Below are 10613 nucleotides of genomic sequence, written 5' to 3' on the forward strand. Positions count from 1 at the left end.
ATAGAGTACATGTGCCACACTTTTTTAAGCCATTCATCTGTTTGTGGACATTTGGTTTGGTTCCATGTCTTAGCAATTGTGAAAAACGCTGCAATAGGGACCAGCAGTTAGCATAATGGCTATGTCGTTGGACTCCCGTGTACTTGACCGCGGTTCGCGTCCCGGACCTGGTGGCTTAAAACTCACACTGGGCGTGTGTGCATGCGTGCCCAAGATCCCGAGAGGAGAATGGAGGAGAAGGGATTGCGGCGTGACCATCCTCCCTGGGGGGTGATTTCTCGCTTTCTGTCTCTCTGTCTCTCTCTGTCTGGTGAGCGCACGTGCCCTATAGCAAAATAGCCTCTATAAAAATAAAATAATAATAATAATGCTGCAATAAACATTGATGTGCGAGTGCTTTTCCTACTGAAATGGTGCTGAGAAAACTGGATATCCACCTGCAGAAAAATAAAACAGGGGGGACGCCACGGTGATCACCAGGACCTGCGACAAGGACCCCCAGTGTGGCGGAGGCATATGCTGTGCTGTTAGTATCTGGGTTGAGAGCCATGGTCGGCTACATGGGAGTTCAGCGATATAGCCATTACACTAACTGCTGGTCCCAATAAAATAATTCTTTTTTAAAAAAGAATAATTAAAGTGAGTAATTAGCCCTCAGAATGGGAAAATATATTTGCAAACTATGTTTCAAATAAGGGACTGATAACCAGACTATACAGGAAATTCAAGTAGCTTGCCCTCCCCCCCCCAAAAGAAATCAATCCAATCAAAAGATGGGCAAATGAGCTGAACAGATAACTCTCCAAGAAAAACATAGGAATAGACAAAAAGCATATGAAAATATATCCAACTTCTCTTATCATAAGGTATTTTCACATCAAAACCACAATGATACCACTTAACACCAGTCAGAATGGCTAAAATTTTAAAAATACAGAATAAAAAGTGCTAGGTGAGGCTATGGTGAAAAGCCCTCCAACACTGTTGTTGGGAATGTAAAGTAATACAACCACTGTGGAGAACAATTTAGAGTAGAGTTTCCTCAGAAACTTACAAATAAAACTACCATACCATCCAGTAATTCATCCCTTAGGTACCTAGCCAGAGGATAGGAAAACCCCCAGTCTGAAAAACATTTGCACATCTTTGTTTATTAAAGCATTATTTATAGTTAGTAGGATATGAACTGAACCCAAATGTCCAGGAACAGATAAGTGGATTGAAAAAAAAAAAAAGTGACACATGTATTCTATAGAATACTACTCAGCCATTAAAAAAAAAGAGAGAGACCCTGACAGTTGATATAAAGTAAAGTAGATGAACATGAAAGAGTTAATGCTAAGAGAAGCAAGCCAGACTATGAAGAACAGGCATTGTATGTCTCTGCTTAATATGTATTGAATGTCTGTGCTCTCTAGCAGAAACTGAAAGATTGGAAGGTATAATAGGAGGGAAGACAACTAGAGATACCAGAGATAGTGTGGGGACGGGTAATAGGAGGTGGGCGGGTGGGGTTCAGGTAAAAAATAAACAGCACATCAAATAGACACAAAAATCAAAACATATCTGCTGATGATAATGTGTACAGTAATGTCTTTGACTTTACTAATATGCACTGTATTCATGCTGAGAAAAATCACGTACATTGTAAAGATGTACAATGATTAAGTGTAAATTAAAATTTTAAAAAAGCAATACATGGAGTTCAGCATTATATATTTATTTTTTCTCCATTCCATTTCATAAGTTACAGTAAATAATGTTACTGGAGAAGGAGGGCCTCAAAAAAAGGTAGAAGTGGTGGTGAAGATTTACCATTCATTCCAAGTAAACAAGTTGGAGGATAAGGAGCAATTCCTCTGGGTAAAGGTGGCGCTGGTAGAGATGATGGTAGGGATGGCCCTCCATCTGTCTGCGAATGATGTCTAAGGGAGACTGAAAATCATGAGTACTCTGAGGGTCCACGTTCCTGTTAATATAAACAATCAAACATTAAAATGCTTGCAATAAAATTTGCAACTCAGAATACATAAAAATAGACCTGGGGTTTTTTTTTTTTTAGATATTATGTACTTATTATTAATTTGTCAACATTCAAAGAGCTTTTTTTTTTTTTTGCCATACAGCGCGTGCACATCTGCAGAGAGACAGAGAGAGGTAAAGTGAGATATCAGTCCCTCGGTGGATGGCCATTCTACAATCTCTTCCCTTCTGTTCTCCTGTTAGGCCCCAGGACTTTTAATCTCTACACACAAAAGACTTCCATGAATATTGATAAGCTTTTTTTTTTTTTTTTAGGTTTTTGCCATAGGACATATGCACTTACCAGAGAGAGACAGAGAGCGGGAATGCGAGAAATCACAGCCCAGATGGGATGACCATGCTGCAATCCCTTCTGCTTATCATCTTCTTGGGATATTAGGAACACATGGACACATGGCTGGCTTGATTTCCAAGCCACTGGGTCTGAGATTTGAACTGCAGTCGGCCATGTGAGAGTCCAGTGCCTTAACCACCATACCAACTGCTGACCCCATTGATAAGCATTTTGACCTCTATGCAATGTATACTCCCTTTACATAAAAAAAAAAGAGTGGACCAGTAGTTAGCGTAATGGCTATGTTGCTGGACTCCCACGTAGTCGACCGTGGTTTGAGTCCCGGACCCGGTGGCTTAAACTCACACCAGGTGTGTGTGCGTGCGTGCCCAAGATCCCAAGAGGAGAATGGAGGAGAAGGGATTGCAGCGTGGCCATCCCCCCTGGGGGGTGATTTCTCGCTTTCTGTCTCTCTGTCTCTCTCTGTCTGTCTTGCGAGCACACGCGCCCTATAGCAAAAACCTCTCTGAAAAAAGAAGAAAAAAAAAAGAATTATGAATTGGGACCAGCAGGTGGCATGGTGGTTAAGCGTTGGACACTCCCACATGGCCAACCACGGTTCAAGTCCTGGACCTAGTGACTTGCTTTCTCATTCTCTCTCTCTCCCTCTCTCTCTCTCTCTCTCGTCAAATGAAAGTCAATGATGAATAAATAAAAATTAAGTAAAATACTTTTTTAAAGAATTGTTTATTTTATTTATTTTTTATTATTATTGTCTTTTAATTTGACCAGAGAGAGAGAAGGCGACAAAGAGAAAAGGAAAGTGAGAAAGCAAGCCACCAGGTCCAGGACCCAAACCATGGTCAGCCATGCGGAAGTCCAGCACCTTAACCACCACACCACCTGCTGCCCCTGTGATGCATATCATATTTCTGCCAACATTGTCTTGATTTGGGGTTTGTGTTTGGGGTTTCTTTTTTTTAGATATTTTGCTATAGGACATGTGCACTCTCTGGAGAGAGACAGAGAGAGAGAAGAAATGAAAAGTCACTCACCAGGGAGGATGGGCACTCTGCAAACCCTTCTCTTCCACTCTCCTCTTGGGATTTGGGGCATGCACACACAAAGAACCAGCATGGTTTTCAGTCTTCCGGGTCCACGATTCAAACCACACATCTGTCCATGTGTGATCTAGTGCCTTAACCACCATGCTACCTATTGGCCCACTCCTGCCAACATTCTAATGCCAGGAAAGTTGGCATCCTCTTAAAAGACCTTATAAAATACAAGTCTAACATAATGAAAAATTAGATTTCATGATAAACACATGTAAAAATATTATTCTAGTAGGTTCTAGTTGGGCAGAATGGTCCAAATATGGATAATTGATACCCAGTAATAGACTTGATTCCCTTAGTGGTCAAATAGTCCTATAAAGACTCTGTCTCATAGTGTCAGTGATCCAGATGTATATTAAAACCAATAATTAATAAAGACGGGGAACAGCAGTTGGCATAATGTCTATGTAGCTGGACGCCCATGTAGTCAACCACGGTTTGATTCCTGGACCCGGTGGCTTAAACTCATGCCAGGCACATGTACATGTGTGCCCAAGATCCTGAGAGGAGACTGGAGAAGGGATTGCGGTGTGGCCATGCCCCCCAGGGGTGATTTCTCACTTTCTGTCTCTCTGTCTCTCTCTGTCTTTCTGGCAAGTGCATGCGCCCTATAGCAAAAACCTCTCAAAAAAAAAGAAAGAAAGAAAGAAAGAAAGAAAGAAAGAAAGAAAGAAAGACCGACCTCCATTTGCACAGCACTATGCATATCAGCGCTTTTATATCTATTATCCATCTTGTCCTCATTATAACCCTGTAATGTAGGTAGAACAAGAAGTTTCAAGTGACTACTTATAGATGAGAAAATTGACACTCCAAAAGTCTATGTAACTGGTTAAAGGTCACAAAGTTTATGAGAAAAATGATTAGGATTTGAATGGAGTTCTCACACTTAAGTCACTTCCCCTTCTGTTGTAGCAGACTACCTCCTCATAAATGCAAACCATCTGTCACCAGCTGAGGACAGAACCTTAAGGAATACCCCATTGGAGGGTGAAAAGAAATTGGCTTTTCAGAGGTGTGAAAAGAGAAGGAAGAGGGTAGAAAAAAATGAAAGTGTTATTGTAAATAAATGATCAAATATTCTAGATAGAGTGAAGCAGAGTGAGGCTAAGAGATGACCACCGCATGGGGTCATTTGGTGGTAACTGCAATTTCTGACCTAATTTTCCATAGGATGGTGAAAACAGGGCAATTCAAGCAACACCAAGTGAGCATTCACTATGTGTAGACATAACCTTCACTTTCTTCATATTCCTTCCAGGCATAAACTGTCTGGAGGAGAGTAATTAATCCGTTCTGAAGTGTAAACTACTTAGGACACTTATTTAAGTGTGGGGTTGCCTGTGCAGTGTTGTAATTAAGGGACTTGGATTCTACATGGCCAACCATAGTTCAAATCCCAGCCTGGCAGCTTGAAAAACACACTAAACCAGTGTCTATGCATGTCCAAAATTTCAAAAGAATGGAGAAATGAAAGAGAAGGGATTGTGGTATGACCTTGCCCCATTGGAGGTAGTTTCTTCTTCTCTCCTTCCCTCTGTTTCTCTCTGGAGAATACATGGGCCCTTATTTTGAAAAATTAAGAAAGAGAAAACTAATACAATAAACCCAATTATTCACAGAATCATTATTTTTTTCTCAAAAATAAATTTGATTTATTTACCAAATAAATTAAACATCCACAGCACTTGAAGAAACAAATGTGTGGGACCAGCAGTTAGCGTAATGGCTATGTCACTGGACTCCCACATAGTCGACTGCAGTTTGAGTCCCGGACCCGGTGGCTTAAACTCACGCCGGGCGCGAGTGCGTGTGTGCCCAAGATCCCGAGAGGAGAATAGAGGAGAAGGGATTGCAGCGTGGCCATCCCCCCTGGGGGGTGATTTCTTGCTTTCTGTCTCTCTGTCTCTCTCTGTCTATCTGACGAGCGCATGTGCCCTATAGCAAAATCCTCTCCAAAAAAAGAAAAAAATGCATGAATCTTTTCTGGTTTTGCAAATAGTTTATTGTGGAAAATCAAGTCTATAGAGTTAAACTAAAATGTGAATTTGTCAGAAAGATTTCTTCTAGTCAGATCTTCTATCCATCTAAAAAAGATAATACAGGGACCAGTAGTTGGCATAATGGCTATCTCGCTGGACCCCCATGTAGTCAACCGTGGTTTGAGTCCCGGACCTGGTGGCTTAAACTCATAACGGGCGTATGTGCATGCATGTCCAAGATCCCAAGAGGAGAATGGAGGACAAAGGATTGCGGTATGACCATCCCTCCTGGGGGCGGGTGATTTCTTGCTTCTGTCTGTCTGTCTGTCTGTCTGTCTCTGTCTTTCTGGCATGTGCACATGCCCTATAGCAAAAACCTCTCAAAAGAAAGAAAGAAAAGAAGAAAGGAAGGAAGAAAGGAAAGAAGGAAGGAAGGAAGGAAGGAAGGAAGGAAGGAAGATAATACATCATGTTTTACTACAGACCTCAGTGGGACATGATGCAATCTGGATCTAATCACATCACCTGGGTTCGACGTTGCTGGAGCTCCATGTCAAGTTCTTTGACTTCTTCTTCCTCTTTTTCCTTCTTAGCTTGCGTTTAGGATCGGGCATTTGTTTTCTTCACTTATCTGCAGTAAGAATATACAATAGTTTCAGGGAATCTCAAAGCAATATTATATGTGAAATAGTGTATTTTCTGCTCCTTCAACTCCCAGATCTTCAGTCAGGCCTGTTTCAAGACAATTAAATATCCCCATAGAAGTGCAGCTAGTGCTACAGGGAGAAATGGTGGGAGCCAAGAAATACACCCTCAGCTAAAGGCAAACCATCCCACTTTTACTCCTAGAAAAAAAAAATAATGAAAAAGAATATAATGGGTAAAATGGGGAAATTTTTAACTTATTGTGGACTTTTTAACTGTTTTTGCTGTTACATTTTAGATCTTAGATATTAATATAATTTTTAGTGTTTTGTATAATACATTTACATTTAATGAATTTAAAAATGAGACTTAAAACCTTAAAAGTCCTTTAATAAGCACCCAGGTTAAAAAAAAAAAGCTATCATGTGTACTGCTAAGTGAAAAAAGTCAATCTATGAAGGCTAATACTATAGAATTCCAATTATATGACAGTCTGGAAAAGGCAAAATTAGGCAGACAAATAAAAGATCTGTGGTTGCCACAGGGTGAGAACTTAGGTGAAGAGAGAATACATAGGTGAAGTACAGGACTTTTAAGTAAGCAAGACTATTGTACTGGGTAATATAGCGGTATACACATGTCATATATTTTTCAAAACTCATAGACTATATAGCACAAAGAGTAAACCCTGGTATAAACTAGATTTAATAATAATAATCATGGGACAAACAGTTGGCATAATGGTTACATTGCTGGACTCCCACATAGTCGACCATGCTTTGAGTCCCGGACATGCCAGGCGTGTTTCCTGCCTGCCAAAAATCCCAAGAGGAGAATGGAGGAGAAGGGATGGAGGCATGGCCATCCCCCTGAGGGGTGATTTCTCACTTTCTGTCTCTCTGGTGAGTGCATGCAACCTATAGCAAAAATTTCTCTTACAAAAAGTAATAATCAAATTCGATCATCAATTGTAACAAATGTACTACACTAATTCCACAGATTTATATTAAAGGAAACTGGGGGTGAGGTGAGGGAGTACGTGGAAAATGACTGTAATTGCTACTCATTTTTCTATAAATCTACAACTGTTGAGTGAAGATTATTAATTTTTAAAAAGCTGTCAAGCAGTTCAACCTCTTAACTATAATTAACCTTGAAAAGAGATAGCACTACTACAAGAATGTTCAAATGGATGCACATCAGTGCTAATTAAAATCTTTATAGAATACTATGAATTACATCCAAAAATAAGTGCTTCATACCATCACATGGCAGAATTATATATGCCACAATGGCACTTTCCTTAAAATGACTAATCAAGACACTTGTATAAAATGTTACAAGTTGGGGGGCTGGCAGGTGGCGTGGTGGTTAAAGGGTGCTGGACTCCCACATGGCAGACTGTGATTCAAGTCCCAGACCTAGTGATTTGTTCTCTACTTTCTCTCTCTCTCTTTCTCTCTCTCCTTCTCCCTCTCCCCTCCCCTCCCTCTCCCTCTCTGGTCAAATTTAAAAAGTAAGTAAATAAATAGATAAAGTTGAATAAAATGATTCTTTTTTTAAAAAAGTTACAAGTGGGGGACCAGCAGTTAGTATAATGGCTATGTCGTTGGACTCCCACGTAGTCGACCGTGGTTCGCGTCCCGGACCCAGCGGCTTAAACTCACGCCGGGCGCGTGTGGGTGTGTGCCCAAGATCCTGAGAGGAGAATGGAGGAGAAGGGATTGCGGCGTGGCCATCGTCCCTGGGGGGCGATTTCTCACTTTCTGTCTCTCTGTCTCTCTCTGTCTGGCGAGCGCACATGCCCTATAGCAAAAACCTCTCCAAAAAAAAAAAAGTTACAAGTGGGAATGTGAGAGGATAAAATGCAATGATACGTATCCACCATTATAGTACTGGTCATAAAACCAGTGCTAAGCCAGAAACACCATCTGAATGGTCGACATTGCGCTGTATCCTTTTCTAGCTCTTACCTCAGTCAGTCTTCAAACAGGTCCCAAAAAAGCCTGACTATTTAAAGTGAACGCTGCTCAAGTTTAGCTAGAAAGACAATTTTTACAACTTATTTGACCTTTGTACTAATGTCACCTCAAGTCATTTTAGAAAGTCATATACATGTGTCCTAGCGATACCACTTCTGTCTCTAAAAGTCATATATCTTCCTATCTAGAATTGTCCTTATTTGTAAATATTTCTCTTCAGAGAAGATATGGCCTTTACAAATTATAAAATGTCATTCAGATCCAAGTTTGAAGAGAGACCAGTGAGCTTCTGGACAAAAGTAAAGATGGTGTTCGGTTCAAGCCCTTTATTCATTCATACCTGAGTTCATGGAAAAAGTCCCACATTGGCTGATTCAAAACTTTTCTTTAAGGAGCCAGCAGGTGGTGTGGAGGTTAAGGTGCTGCATCCCACATGGTTGTCTGCCCAGTTTGAGTCCTGGACCTGGCGGCTTGAGAATCACCCAGTACATGTGTGTGCATGCTCAAAATCCTGAGAGGAAACTGGAAGAGAAAGGACTGTGGCATGGCCATTCCCCTAGGAGGTGACTTCTCACCTTCTGTCTCTCTTTCTCTCTCTCTCTCACTAGCGCATATACTCTATAATCAAAAAAATAAATAAAAAGCAAACAAAAACACTACAAACCTTTCCAAAAAAACCCAAAAATATTCTTTAAACTTTGAAGAGACTTTAAATTTCAAACCCACAAGAGTTTTCACAATCAATGACCTCATTTACTCAATTCTCTGAGAAGATGGAGGCCCTCCAATTGACCTTGTTTCTCTTCACTACTACTCATGTTGAGGGTTCTTTGAATCCACACTCACATCTTCCCTCCTGAAGTTATCCTTTCCTCATGTGCTTTTTAAGTTTAATGCCTACATGAACATACAGTTCACAACTTCCTTCTGTATATGGTTCATTGATACATTTGTGAAGAGGTACATAATTTTTCTGCCTGTAACCACACATAGAATCACAATCACACAAATAAGAACTATGTGATCTGGAAGAGGTCTTCTTAGAAGTCCACTAACTTTATCTTCTCCTTTTAATGATGAAAACGTAAAGAAGTGTGATTTGACTAAATTAAGGCTATAGCCAATTAATGACAAAGATGAAATTAGATCATTCTTTTTAAAAATTATTTTATTTAACTTTATTCATTCATTTCTTTCTTACTTTTTTTTGTTTTTGTTTTTGGAGAAGCTTTTGCTATAGGGTGCATGCGCTCGCCAAAAAGACAGAGAAAGGAAGAGAGAAATCACCCTCCTGGAGGGATGGCCACACCACAATCCCTTCTTCTCCATTCTCCTCTCAGGATCTTGGGCACGCTCGCACATGCGCCTGGCGTGAGTTTAAGCCACTGGGTCCGGGACTCGAACTGTGGTCAATTACATGGGAGTCCAGCGACATAACCATTATGCCAACTGCTGGTCCCCATTTATTTATTTCAATTTGACCAGAGAGGGATAAAATGAGAAAGAGAGAGAGAGACAGAGAGAGAAAGCAAGCCGCCAGGTCAGGGACTCGAACTGCAGTTGGCCATATTGGAGTCTAGCACCCTTAACCACCAAGCCACCTGCCGGCCCCAAAATTAGATCTTTCACTGTTGTTGTATCATTCGTGATATATTGCTTAATACCTTACATTGATCTTTTTTTTTTTTTTTGGAGAGGTTTTCGCTATAGGGAGCATGCGCTCGCCAGACAGACAGAGAGAGACAGAGAGACAGAAAGCGAGAAATCATCCCCCAGGGGGGATGGTCACGCCGCAATCCCTTCTCCTCCATTCTCCTCTCGGGATCTTGGGCATGCACACACACGCACCTGGCGTGAGTTTTAAGCCACCGGGTTCGGGACGCGAACCGCGGTCGACTACGTGGGAGTCCAGCGACATAGCCATTACGCTAACTGCTGGTTCCCGGTTACATTGATCTTAAAATGACCCAGAAGAAAAAATGACATGCAGATAAACAGTGAAAAAGAATGCATGCTTTCCTTCTGAATGCAAATATTGAAAATAACACATCAAGCACTGAAATATATTTATACTGATCATTTTTTGGTTCTCCTTTTCTCTCAAAACATATGTTTACAGAAAGCTATAGCAGGTAGATAATGACCATTGTATGGTGGCAATACTGGCCCCAAATTAAGTAGACCCTAAGATTTTCAAAAGAAATTTTTATTTGTTTGTTTGCTATAGGGCATGTGCACTCACCAGAAAGAGAGAGAGAAAGGAAAAGTAAGTAAGAAGTCACTTCCCGGGGATATGGCCACATTACAATCCCTTCTCCATTCTCCTCAAAGGACTTTGGACACACACGCCACCTGCCCATGTTTCTTAAGCCAGTCCAGGACCCAAAAACAACTCAGCCATCCATGTGGGATTCAGCACCTCAACCTCTGTACTACCTGCTGGTCCTCTCAAAGGAATTTTAATGTGCTGCTTAAAACAAGAACATTAGATGCATAAAGATCTGTTAACCAAAAAGCGTGTCTTTTTCTTCACCAATGAAACTGAGAACTTTAAGAAAACATTTTATAC

General features: G+C 40.8%; 1 long non-coding RNA gene across 1 annotated transcript in view; it reads right to left on the reverse strand.

Annotated features, from left to right (window-relative positions):
- Positions 1 to 1755: 1755 nt before the first annotated feature.
- The window catches only part of LOC102475781 (uncharacterized), a 12444-nt gene continuing 3586 nt past the window's right edge, over positions 1756 to 10613 (reverse strand). The window contains exons 4-5 of the long non-coding RNA XR_336966.1: positions 5943 to 6048; positions 1756 to 1969 (exon numbers count right to left, since the gene is read on the reverse strand). This is a non-coding gene — a long non-coding RNA (uncharacterized LOC102475781). The remainder of the gene's footprint in view (positions 1970 to 5942; positions 6049 to 10613) is intronic.

The sequence above is a fragment of the Tupaia chinensis genome, unplaced genomic scaffold (assembly GCF_000334495.1).
Source record: "Tupaia chinensis unplaced genomic scaffold, TupChi_1.0 Scaffold143826_1, whole genome shotgun sequence".
NCBI classification, from domain to species: Eukaryota; Metazoa; Chordata; class Mammalia; order Scandentia; family Tupaiidae; genus Tupaia; species Tupaia belangeri.